Consider the following 14,579-nt stretch of genomic DNA (forward strand, 5'->3'; position numbering starts at 1 on the left):
ATATACGTAGCGATAACAACACATGGTGCAGCTTAATGCAGTTACGAGTAACATACAACCTCAGTTACATACAATTAAATTAGCATCTAAATAACCACGTGCGCGTACATATTATTGATTAAGGATTTAGCACATTTAATTACGGGCGATACGTCGTAGCGATCCGTGCTCTTTAATTGCCTCCGCGAAACATGGATTAGCAACCATAATCGTAATAACGTGCGAGACGGGATGATAACGGGTGAACGCGTTGCACGTGGAGTTAGACTGCCCTTGCGGGAATACTGCCGCACGATAATGAACTGGTAGCTTGAGCTTTGAATTTGTTTCGATATTAAACATTAATTGCTTACAAATTGTCAGATAATTATGTGTAAAAGTTGCCGTTGCGTTTCGTTAAAAGATCTGCCGCTGAAACTTCTGCAGGTTTGCGAGGCACGTCTTTTTTCTTACTCGTTCCACGCTGCGTTAGATCCGGGGTAGATTTAATTGCGTCGGAAAATTTGATTGATCGAGTATTTGTATGCTCCGTTTAATTCTTTGTTCCTTTAAAATTTTCCAACGAATCAATGTGAATTTTGTTACTCATACCTGTGCAATGTGTAAAGAATGTTTTATTTGAATTGTTTTATTTGATTTTTCTTCGCCTAACGAATCTGAAAACGTTTGCCTTTATCGTTATTTCTTGTTACTTTAGATAGTTCGATTATATATTATTGCTGTTGCCAGTTTATTGGATTATCGAACTATAGTAATGATATTTCTATTGATTAGCGTAATGGATAGTGTGAAAAGCATTTATTTCTCTAGTTTCTGATAATTAATATCGCAATTATATAATTAGTGGTGTATATATAATTAGTAGTAATTATATAATTTTTTGCGGATTGATCGCGTCAAATATTTGTTCCCTGTATGACTGGTAATGAAGTTTGAACAATGAAACATTTATGAATTAATTAGCGACATGATAAGTTGGCCTGCCAACGCCAATTTCCATGCAGCTGAAAAGTTAATTAAAGATTAACGCACATTCTCTTTGATCAAGAACGTACAATAATGACCGTTTGTACTCAATGTGAGCCATTCAAAATTTGAAAATAATAATTGGAAAGTAGATCACTTTTTAAATAGAATCATAATTTATGTTACACTAAATATTAATTAAAATGTATAGAGATGCGTTCTCTATTTTCCTCAATTTTCTGATTGAAATTTGTTGACGTTGCGGTCAGAGCTTAATCGTTTTCCATTTATTTTGCAGCAAATACGTATCGATAAAAATTTAGGACACAAAAAACCGCAAGTTTCAGAGAGAAAAAATTCTTAACTGCAGTGCCATTTTTTTTTTTCAAAACGTGACGTGAAACGTAATGTGATTGATGCCGTCACGCATGACAATGCTCTCTCGCGCACGAAGCCATAAAACGTGGAATATAACGCAATTATGCTCTAGGTAGTCTACGTTGCAGATATAAAAAATGCACGTGTAGTCGCTATATTACGTTTACAGGTTCGTAAATGCATATCTGCACACGACACAACAATTGAGGGCTCAAAGCACATACAGTTTGACAAGTTGCACGTGATTCCGCATTATTTTTACGGAGAATTACGTATTACGGTACGCGTATCGAGCAAATAATTTGAATTAAAAATTTTTTTAATCCGATAATATTTATATCGGGTATTAAATGTAATATTAAAAAATATATTAATTTTATTTTGTACGAATATAATTTGTTTATCAAGTCTGAGATCGATTTAAACTCTGTGTTGATGCATATTTTATTGATAATCAAACATAGCGTGAATGCAAATATAAAGCTTTTATAAAAATAAACACGACAAAACAGAACACAATCTGATATACTAGTAGTTTTTTTCTGGCGTCACATAGTCTGATGCAGACAAAACGATCATTATGTTATCTCGAAATCGAGCGATTTCCTCGGCAGCCACGTGTCGCACATTCAATATCAGTTTATTATCACAACGATGAAGAAAAGTTGTAAATTTTTTTGTTTCCTTAAAATTTTTAATTTAATTATATCACTGGGGTTTCGACATCTGTGTAAATATACGAAGTTTCGAGAGATAATTATAAAAGTATTTCTCTATATTTCTCAAAAATATTTTTTTATTTTAAAATAAAGATGAATTAAAAGGGAAAATGCATATATGTGTTTGTAAAAATATTTTTAAATTATCTCTGGTAAAGTTATAAAATTTCAATTTACGCAGAAAAATAATAGGGTTTATGGAGTATAGGAATGAGAGATTATGTGATGTTGAATAAAGTAATAGATATACATAACAATTATAAATTAAATGACCCGGAATAGAGAACTTTTCAACATGATAAATCTGTTCTCGTGGGCGAATGATGGATCACGCTATATTCGATGAATTAATTTTAGAGACGTTATCAACGCGTCCATTTTGAATTAATTAAAAAGCTAGACTGCAATCGTGATCCCGTCGCGAGATCGAAGATGTAATTTCGATGAAAAGCGATACGAAATCGACGAGCGTTCCATGATGAATGATTCAGGAGCGCCGGGGTGCGGCGCACAGCAGTTGCAGACTCTCAATGTGCGACAATTTTTCTCCCTTCGTTTCCCGTTGATTGCTTTTCCGTTTATATAGGTAGCGACTGCCCCATTCCAGCTCTCCGTGTCAGTTGTAAGAAACGGCAAAACGTCGTTGAAGCTCCTTTCCTCACGACAGGACTCGCCTGCCGTCGTTCGACTGCGATCTACGTGACGACGACAGCTTCCCTACGGTTGCAATAGAAATATCACCAGAGTGGCATTCAGCGACGGTGCAATAACGCGAGCCACGTAAGTATATATTTGCCGACGCGGGCACAATAAATAATTTAAAATCGTCGAATCAGTGACCTACATTTCACATGAGTTCTACGGCGCGATTAAATCGCGCGTATACGACCCGCATGACGTATAAAATGATATCGCGCTTGTCCTAACAATTGCATGTGAGTTCATTCTCGCATAAACGATGAAGCTGAAAAGAATGATAAAACGTTCCATCGTGTAATCGATTAGGATAAGAAAAATAGAATAAATCAGAGAAATCGAAACTCGACATGCATTTTCGATCTAAAGCATCGCTTATATGTCCCGAATAATTCGATAGGGGTGAGTGGAGAGGAATTGCGATAACACGGTAAATACGAGAACAGTACTATTGCAGTATATTAGAGTTATAATGGTAACCTCTCATTTCTTGCATCTGGTGACAGTCTGATATACGCTTAGTATCGCATTATAACGTACGTGATCATAAAACGTATACGTTGTTTATATAAGGTAAATACCATTACATGTTTTCGACGATTTTGATATACCGCGAAATAAATGATTCTTTTTTTGCTGAAGTATCTCAAAATTTAGCTGGATTTAGATCTGAAAATAATTTCGTTTGGACCATCAAAATAATAGGACGCTTAAACTGGTTGCTAGAATGTTAAACTGTTTGCAGTAGTTATCAACGTTTAAGCATTCTGCATAGTTATTTTAATGTTAAAATTATTTTCAGATTTGTATATTTAGATAAATTTTTAAATACTTCAGCAAATCTATTTTTCCGTGTATACATACATACAGGAGAGAATAAGGGAATTGTGGATACCTATAAAGAAAAATGTTAAATAAAGTCGACGATTATTTATCAATTATAGAAGTTTTTATTCAGAGGATATTCGCTTTAAATTACAATAATTAACCTTTATATATTATTAATATAAATAATAATTTTAAACAAAAAATCAATTATTTCGCGGCGGATATTTCTGAACGGTAAGAGAGGATTTTGTTTTTAATTTAAAATTATACTTTACATTGTTTCTATACTTATATGTTAATGGTATAATAAATGTTAATTAATGATATAATAAATGATATAAATGTTAATTATTGTAATTTAAAGCTAAATAACTGGAGTATCTATTGAATAGACTTCTATTAATCGCAGTTTTCTCATTCTCTCCTAATTATTTGCACATTTATGCCTGGAAATAATTACAGGAGTTATTTTGCAATGAGAAGAACTCAGCCCGTATTTTGCAATGAGGAGAACTTGGGCTATGAGAACCGTTTTAAATATTATTCGTATCGGGTATTCAGGCAAGTGCAGAGTTAGCGTAATATTTTATGAAACACTTGACCTCTCGATCCGTGCTCCATTCCGCTGCATCGTCTAGATTCCATTTAATTCCACTTAAATTTTTGTTATATTATATTTAATAACTTTTTATTAAATATTCGTGTCAAATAGCTTAGAAAATTTTACTTAGATTTTATTAGCATATAAAAGTTATCTGCTGAGATATGTGCAAAGATAAAATAATCTCATATGGTAAAATGTATAACTTATTATGCGTCAAGTTTTCTACTTAATTTACTATGACGTCAGTTTACTCTACGAGTAGTGCTTTTTTACTAACTAACGATTTAAACTCCGCCGATCCAATTTTAAATGAAATTTCCGGTGGTCAAAGTTGCGAGGCGATGAAACTTCCAATGGCTCTCGAATAAAATTTCATTCGTTGCGTTAGGTTGGTTAAACATTCAAAGATTTTATTTTATCTGTGGACTCTCTGCAGGATCAAACAGGACGAACTTCTTGAGTTAAACCGAAAGCTATGGTGCGCACCTGGCATGTCCCACTTGCAAAGTTTACATGGACTGAAAAGCAGATGTTTTCATAACTCAGCAAAAAGACGATGTACAGCAATGAATAATGAAAACAGTATAAGACAAATTTGAAGAGTATACGAAGCGTTTTAATTAAAATCAAATTTGGTGTAATATATGAGAAAATATATGAGAAACGTATAGTATGTAAAAATTGATGCATGACAATACGAGATATTTTACGCTTCGAATAACCTAAGACGTAAAATACGATACGACAAATCGTCAAAATCACACTGTTCCGCTTGCTATATTTGCAAGAGGGTGAATAAGGCGACAAAGCAAAAAAGATATTGAGAGGGAGGCTGAAGATACCATTTGCATGAAATTACATTCAACTTGAGATACGTCAAAAGTGTAAGTGGACCACCACCAATAGTACTCTCGGAAGTTCGCAATAGAAGAGAGACGTATAAGAAAAGACGCCTATATTTGTGCACACAATCACACACACAAACACACACACACACACACACATACACACGTACAAAGTCGACAGCTACATCGGATTACATACGCTATCGGTAGTGATAGGAGTGATACGCCCACAGCAATAATCGATAAAGGATTTAAGAATATAAGACCATTAGTATGAATTACGGATGGATACCACAGAACGAATATGTAGATAGCTTAGCACTCACGTGTTAAGCATTATCTCATATACACACGAAAAAGGTTTTGCTGAAATATTTAAAAATTTACCTACACTTCAAAAATGTGTGTGTATGTACTAAATTTTAATAAATATTTATTTTAATATAGTATTAACTAAATATTTATTAAATGTAAACATATATTTATTTAGTACAAAAACAATTAATTTAATTTAATTGTCATTTTTCATTGAGGAAATATTTATTAATAAATAAAAAATGTTTAATTAACATTATTGAAAAAAATATGTATTAAGATTACTATATATATATATATAACGATTTAGTAATTTTTTGTTGCAATTAATGCAGATATAAATCTGAAAATAATTTTGTTTGGACCGTCAAACTAATTATGTAGGACATTCAAGCTAGTTACTAAAATGTCAAAACTTTTTGCTACGTTACTTATTAAGCTTGAGTTTCCTATTTAATTATTTTTATTTAATTATCATTTTTTTATTGAGTAAATATTTATTAATAAGTAAAAAATGTTTAGTTAGCATTATTGAGAAAAATATGTACTAAGATCACTATATGATTTAATAATTTTTTGTCATAATTAATGTAGATAAATCTCTCTAAAAATAATTTGATTTGGATTGTCAAACTAATTATGTAGGACATTCGCAAGCTAATTGCTAAAATGTCAAAACTTTTTGCTACATACTTATTAAGTTTGAGTTTCCTATATAATTATTTTGATTGTCCAACAAAATTATTTTCAGATCTGTATCTAGTTAAATTTTTAAATACTTCAACAAAATCTTCCTTTCCATTTACTTCTTCTAGAAAGGGAATTTACATTTAGAAAATGTTAAATTTATATTATCACACATTTTCTTCCTGTAATACATATTTTAATGTAATCTCACCAGAGAGAGCGCATATGCCGCACGTAAATTTACGCGCGTGCTCTATAATTAATGCAATTATCCTTCTGTGGTTTTGCGCAACAGCCTCGTCTAAAATACACTGATGACATTAAATTTGATGACCGATAGTCGAACGTTTATTGTTTGTTAGGAAGATTACAACTATCGGCTCTTGCATCCGTTCCTGCGCGCAGGTCGATACACCAAGGTCTACAAGATGCCCCTGTCGGCCCGTCACCTATTTATTCCCTTCATTCTCGATCACTCTCGCATCAACATTCACGTGTCCGGAGCTCATGCGTAAAGGATAGTAAACAGTGTGCGTGGGCGCGTTTCATGCTTGGCGTGTCAATGTGCCAAGGCGTGTAAATACACTGTCGTATCTGTCACGGTGCGAAAAGGTGGATGTAATCAGATTTTCTCTCAGTCCCTTCGCTTTTTCCTCCATTTCCCGCTGCATCATGCCTAAGGGATTACAATGTAAGAGCGTCACGTCCCGCGGTGTCCTATGGTGTGCTATGAATATGCAATCGTACGGAGCGCATAAGAGTAATCCTCACGCTGTATGCGATCCTCCTGACACGTAACGTATAGCATTAGCGATGCGTAATATTACGTGAGAAAGAGTATCACCGAGCGATTTAAAAGTCGCATGGAATGACGAGGTTGCAATTTGCTATCTTGTGGTGCGCGATATCGATAAATTCTTCACATCGGATGTGCCAACAGAATTCAGAACTGCTACAAAGTTTTTTTTTTCGTATTCTAAACTATAGTCTGCAAGTTATCGGAACACTACGGGATAGGCTTCCTGTTTCTGTCACGAGCTTTTGAAAGTTTTGTCTGTGTTTTTTTGAAAGCGCGTTTCGACAATTAACGATTGTGGAAAGCGCAAATACAACGACAGCACCTTTTACAGGTTATATAGAGTACCTATATCAGGCCACACATATCTACCACTCTTTTTTCTCGAAAACGAATAGTGTCCGAAGTTTGGAAAAAATTTTCATTATTAAATCCTATATATCTAAACTATCTAACGGTGCCATTTCGGTTTTCGCAAACCTATCGGAAATAGGATAAATTTGGGTCAAGTTTGGAATTTTAAATAGGAACATAGATCAAATAGAATATCGTTGGATAGGTTTTTTAAAATCAACTTTTGTTTAAACCTTTTTTTATATCGCTTATGGCTTACGAAAGTGATTTAGAAAAATAAAGAGTTTAGAAAAATAAAGAAAATAAATGGTTTAGAAAAATTGTTTAGAAAAATAAAGAAATGTCATGAATTACGAGTCATCCATTTGTTCAGACATCAAAAGTTATCGCGGGTTTAAATTAAAATTTTTTGAACCAAATTTTATAATATAAATCGAGTGGTATTTGTGTTTTTAGGAAGAAAGTGAGAAGTGGAGAAAACAAATCTTCAAATTTTTAATTGAAAATAAATGAGTCATATTTTTGGATAGGTCTATACATTGAAAAGAAATATTTATAAATTGAAAAGTTTTTAATATTTTTTATCACATAAGATTTGGTTTTTAAAATGCTAATTTAAACCTAAACAACTTTTGAGAGATGTTTGAACAAATAGATAATTCATAATCTACGTCATTATTTTTCTCATAAGTAATCAAAAAAGAGTTAAGTAAAAGTTATTTGTCTCTAGAAGATCCATTCGACGATATTCTACTTGATTTATGTTTCTATTAAAAATTTCAGACTTAATTCACCTTTACCTTACTTTTGATAGTAATGGAAAATCATAATGCCACCGTTAGATAATTCAGATAGGCTTTCATAATGAAAATTTTTTTATCCATATCCATTTTGGATATATCTAATTTTTAGTCTATATCCATTTTGGAGGAAAAAATAATATGAATAATCTGATACACCCTGTATATGCGCGCACGTGTTTGTATGTAACTGTTGGGATCGTGAACAAAACGAAGCATCGTTACGGGCAGTTTAAAATGTCTCCCATTTTTATAAAATGTGACCGTAGAGAAAGAGAGAGAAACGTAGGCAAAGCGTAGTGAGAAAGCGGAAAGATAATCGCGCTGAATGTTACGCGGTGTTATTTCATTAAATACGGTGATTCTGTTGCCATGTCAGTTATATATGATATTTCACCCAGGCCATTATAATAGTTTCAAAACATCAACGAGCAGTGAATTTAAATTTCAGACATTAGGCGATCCTTAATTGTGTAGAATAAATGGAAGCACGATATTCTTCACTTAGGAAATGCTCACAAAAGGTGTTATAGGCATTATAGTTGCAGCAGACAGTGATATAAATCATACCTTTCTCTGTTGTGAAAAACAAAACGCTTTTTGTGAAGGTGCTTAATGTAAATCTTACTGCATTATTGCGGTACGTTTTGTCACGCTACGGAGAATAAAACGTAAAACTTTTTATATTCTGTGAAGATAACGCAAAAGTTTTATATCTTTTCATCTGTCTTCATGAGTTATATCGTTATTTTATCGTCTGACGGCTCAAATATATTTTTTCAATTTCAGTACAATATATGTACATATTTTTAATCGAAATGATAATTATATGTATACTTAACTTGCACACCCTTTGTGAAAATAAATTATTGACCGCAAATCTTCTATCTATGCTGAATAAAATATTTTATTTATAACTGTAGATAAAAGTGTTTTGTGTTTTGCGATCCTATTAAATCTAGTCAAGTAGTCTTGATACTTGTATTTGTAATTCCTCTTGCTCTCGTTTCAATCTCAGTCCTTTACTTCAAAAGTAACACAATTTTTAAAAAAATGTGACTTTTTAATTTCCACCACGAATGAGTTTGGTAAATATTACTCTATCAATCATTAAATGTGAACTAACTTAACTTCATAAAAGAATCATTAAAATGTCTCAACTCAAAAAAAGTGATTTAAGGAACTCATCAAAGTCTTCGCAACTTAAATAGAAAATATTTTTAAATGAAATATTAGGAAAACAAATTATATGAGTTAAATAGACCCGAACAGACCAGCAGGATTATTTTATTAATCAATTATTTTCTGCCAAGTTGAAAAATAGTTTTTCCATTTTCTGAGAAACTTAATTTTTTTTAATTGTGTCACTTTTGAGGAAGCAATATGATTTGTTTATACTGTTTGAAATCCTCAAAAATTGCTCCTAAAACGAGAAATAATAAATACTTACATAGCTATTCAGATATTGAAGAAAAGAAAAATAAAAATTCCAAGTGTAAAAAATGCATGCAGGACGAACAGACTTTCCTTTTGTTTTTCTATTTTCGTTTGTCCTATGCAACCAACTATCATTCAATATTACGAAATATTACTGACAGTCATGCGACAACATTTAGAGCGGATATGTATTTTCCGCTTTCAACCGTGGTACTCCTGGCTTGCCTCGTCAGCACGAATACGGACTTCCGTCAACGTCGCACAAAGGAACGGTCGAGTATCCTCCGGTTACGGGGATAGCGAAGAGTTGTTCGATATGCGTCTTTGTCTCGTGCTTTCACTCCGTGACAAATTGTCTGGTCCGAGGACTTTTCCGTACCAGTTACGTTCGTAATGTGCATCGCGCTGCAGTTTCCGTGTTCGCGAGCGGATCCGAAACGAGATCCGCTAACTTCCTAGTACAGTGCGCCAGTACCTTCTATGAATGCGTCGTTAAATTTTTCCAAGTTCAAATACGCTTATACTCGTTCCGAGGGAAAAACTTTATGGAATAAATACAGAAAAGAATCTGTTCCTCTTAGTTTACTAGATTATAAAGCCCATTATACCAAACCAGTCAGAGAATCTAATATGCATTTGCACGCTTTTTATGATATATTTTAAAATATATTAAGAGCGATAGAAAGAAACGCAAGTACAGCACTTATGTGTCTAAATGATAACTTAATAATATTTCACATTTTGTAGCTGGCACATTAAATATTTTAAGATAAATCTCTGTAAAATAGGTAAAGTTTTTCTACTTCGCGTTATTAGACAATGAGAATGTTTGAGCTTCATTGAAAATACCTTCCATAATATTTTTCCGATAACACGAATGATAATCGTGGTATGCCGATCAGAAAAATCTCATGTTTCAATTTGCTTCATAGCGCAACAGACCAATGCATAGAGTTCTTCGTGTAATTTCCCGCTTTATGGAGGTATCCGATAAAAATCTCATCGTGTGATTCCGCGTGGCTCCCTCGTAAGCTCGCTCCGAGACTATCGATTTCTCATTTGTTGCCCTTACACAGGTATTCTATGAAATTGTTTTTATTAGCTACGAAAAGTGCGCTGTCATAATCAAATTTTACAACTGGAACTCCCTTACTGGTGAATACCGATCTTAAACTCTGTCCTTTCAAACACGAAATTGATTTAAAAAATGGAGATTTTAGAATGACACTGCTTCATGTTATAATAGATTACAATACTAAGCGATATTATTATTCCGTAATTTATTTTGCATCATGCAGTTAACGAAAGAAACATTTTACAATTACAACAATGTTTTTAATTCAACTACATTACATATAATATCATTACGTGATATCAGTCATCTAACAATTAGAGTACATTGATTTTATGCTTTTGAAAGCGTGGCTATCGTTATGACAAATAAATAGAATTGATTTTTTTTTTGTAAAAAGAAAATATGCGCATATCTTTCCATAAAGAACTCCACACACATCTTACAGAAAATAGATTTCGGTCAAATTGCTTTAAATTTTAATATTTTGCAGCTTATGTCAAGATTAAAGTTCTTCATGGATATACAAACCTCCAAATGTCTTATTGTTAGTTTTTGCTCTAAGACCTTCTAGGAAAGTCTTTATATTTCATATGAAAAAGTACAAAAAACTCGAAATAAATCTTTTCCACTACCTTTGTGCATGTATCAATGGTATGTTTATGATTTTAGTTTTGCGCCCATTTTCGGAATTACTCGGAACGAATGATGTGAATGTAACGTACGTCTCATTCTTTTGAGATGCTTGATTTACATGAGTCCCCTGATCTCTCACAAACACTATGCTGGATTTTCGTGCTTGCCTTTTTACAAATTCTAATATCCTTCTCAGAATTAGAAAATAAGATAAAATTTTTTTCCACAGGAAAAATTTGTGTTTTATATCGTAATAATATTTTTCGTTATATTGAAAAATATAATACTTTTTTCTTGATATTATATCCGACATTTTTTCCGTGACATATGAGTAGACAATATATATTCATGATGTATTATACGGTATTCATAAATAATGTTGATAAAAAAATTTATTTGGACTATTTTTTCGTATAAAATATAGATCTTCCGAAAGTCCTGCAGCAAAAACTAAGGCATTTGGAGGTTTGTGCCCACGAGGACTTTTAATCAGTTTGACACGAGCTACAAAATATTAAAATTTGAAACAATTTGAAACCCATTTCATAAGATTTGTGTGGGGTTCTTTTAAGTTGCAATTATAAAAAACTTACTGCAATATACATATAAATACGTATCACACTTAGATTAGTTGTTTTCCATAACAAAATTTAGCAGTATAGAATTAACGTACTTATATCAAACACTTCAGTTTCGACCAACTCACGTCTATATGATTATCGATGGTTTTGCCGCTGTTCTGCAGCCAAAAGCTCTGGAGATCTTCTTTCCTTTCTCCGTCAGAGACGATCACGAAAAATACATCCGATTGAACGGCATTCTGGGCGGGAATTGCAGTAAGAACAACAGCATTGTTTACAGTACAGCTGCTGCAACAATACAGAAGTCGCTGTCAGCAACTTGGCTATTATAAAAGGAAACTTATAAACAAGATTTATATCTTTTAGTTTAGAGTTTACTTTAGAGTTTCAAACAGAATGACAAAATCTCTCGTTTAATTTGTTTGAAGAAACAATTTTATAAAATAGATGTAATGAGGAGATTATGTATAATTTATGATCATTTACGTTATAATTGTATTTATAAAAAATTTAGACATATATAGTAAAGTTATTTATAAGTGATAGCAGTAGAATGCAGAGCATACGTTCGCTGCCTTCGGGCAGTAAGTAAAATTTATCGAAGTAGATAGTATGGAATGCGATAAACGGCTCAATTTCCTGCAAATCGATTCACTTATCGTACGGCTAGCGTACCTGAACCAAGCGGCACTGCATGCTTCAAAGGCCAGCTTCTTCGGTGGTTGTTATTACGCTGCATGATTTATGAATCAGACACGACGAATCCAGTTTATGCAAATATTATTGCAGCTGAATTGGTTTGGCAGCAAGCCCGATTGCGCGTATTGCTGAATCTTCCAATGTCCGTTGGGGATGTCTTCAAAACGTCGCCAGCGTCGCCGCATCGTTTTTCCCTTGGGAAGATCCATTCGAATTCTGACCTGTGTGGCTACTAGGTATTTCAGAAAATAATTAGGCCGAACACATTTGGCATGCATCCACCAAAACAGTTTCGCTAATTGTGAAAAATTAAATATGGATTTAAGGCATGTTCGCAATTGAGTAAATGGCCACCGATGATTTACGGAGCTTTTACCTCTCATGTGAAAACATCGGCAAACACTGTATGCACTGCTAATAACATATGCGCAATCGTTAATTTCTTTTTTAATTAATTTTTGAAATTTTATGGAAGTATAAATAATTAATTAATTTTATTAATTTTTATGCAAAAATATAGAGAATATTCCATCATTCCCCTTTGAGATAGAAAAATAACGCAAAAAACTAATTTACTTAAACATATAGTTACCGTTGCCAAGCGTACTGCCGTGAATTAACCGAGATGTTTCGAAAGAATAATTTAACAACCTCATCTGAAAAAGTTTCAGAGCATAATCATTTGCGGTGATACAATCGCCGTTACGTAACTTGATCAAAAGCGTATGGCGATATGGAAAAAGAATAATGAAAAGCTTGGAACGTGGAATATCACTATGCCGGTAGAGATTATCGGCCGACAATGCCGAGATAAAACGTTGAAGGTTCGCGAGATGTGGAGCAACCGCGCCGTTTTGTAAAAATTTGTGACGTCGATTCGTGACGAATATTAAATTACAGAATTCCATCCAATATTTCCAACGATATTTCGCTTTAGGAAAAAAATTTTTAAATTACACTTACTCACGTGCAAAAGAGAGAAGGAGCCGTTATATTTGCAATATCTCTAAATGACATATACATTTCGACTCCAATTGCGATTCTGAGCATGAAATACTTTTGACATTTCTTGTTACGAAAATCAGCCAACAAGCGATTTTATCAATACGTATTAGCTTATATGCTGACATACTAATGATATTTAATTATGTGCTGAAATTACCAATAAAAAATCACAGTTATATACGATATAATATTAATTTAAATAATTTCTAAATCATTTGATATATATTATAAAATAATTTCACAAAATTTAGAAAGATCGTAGCCAATTTTGTATGCAAAGCAATTGCTAATTATGACCTTCTACTGCAATACTTCGAACCTAATTTACTTTATGTGCACGTAATGATATCGCGCTTTTCAGGTCAGTAAAGCACTAACTCAAAATCTGAACTAAATAGTCCACGTTTCATGTTATATTTTACAGTTACGTGCTATTTCAGAATTCAATTTCTAATGTGTCATTAAATAATTATACTGTAAAAAAATTACATGTAAAATTACAACAGTTATATAGTAAATAATTTTCGGACCCACTATTAAAGGTGTATACTTACATACATAAAGTCACAACTTTTAAATAAAATTATTCTTCTTCATAATAACTAAACAATTTGAAAAAATAAATTTTAATTGAAATTAAGTTTATAGAAATATTTACGTATTAATTCGTTAATAAATTATGTACAATTATTTTTCTTACGCAATATTATTAATATGTATGAACATAAAAATGCGAATAATATGTGTAATACATTACGTTACATAAAATTACAAAAATTTGTAAATTTATATATAAACTATCAAATAATACTATTATTATTGTAATTTTTCATTTTCCGTTACGATATATGTATTTACACAACTAAAGTTTTTAAAAATAGCAATTTTTGTAAAAATGCACAATTTTATATATTTCCACTATAAATTATATAATTTTTACATATATTATTTACGTAATTTTACATACTTTTTTTACAGTATGGTGTAATGGGATAATAAAAATACTGACTATTTTTTTTTTAAGTAGGAAATACGTGCGGTAATAGTCCATAATTATGTCATTAGGCAGTATACAAGATATCAAATGAGAGTATATTAATGTTGTGATTGAAGTAAGATTTTAAGTCCGTTTCACATTCAAACACACATTTTTTTTTTAAT

This window comes from Trachymyrmex cornetzi, unplaced genomic scaffold (genome assembly GCF_001594075.2).
Source record: "Trachymyrmex cornetzi isolate Tcor2-1 unplaced genomic scaffold, Tcor1.1 scaffold127, whole genome shotgun sequence".
Classification (NCBI taxonomy): Eukaryota; Metazoa; Arthropoda; class Insecta; order Hymenoptera; family Formicidae; genus Trachymyrmex; species Trachymyrmex cornetzi.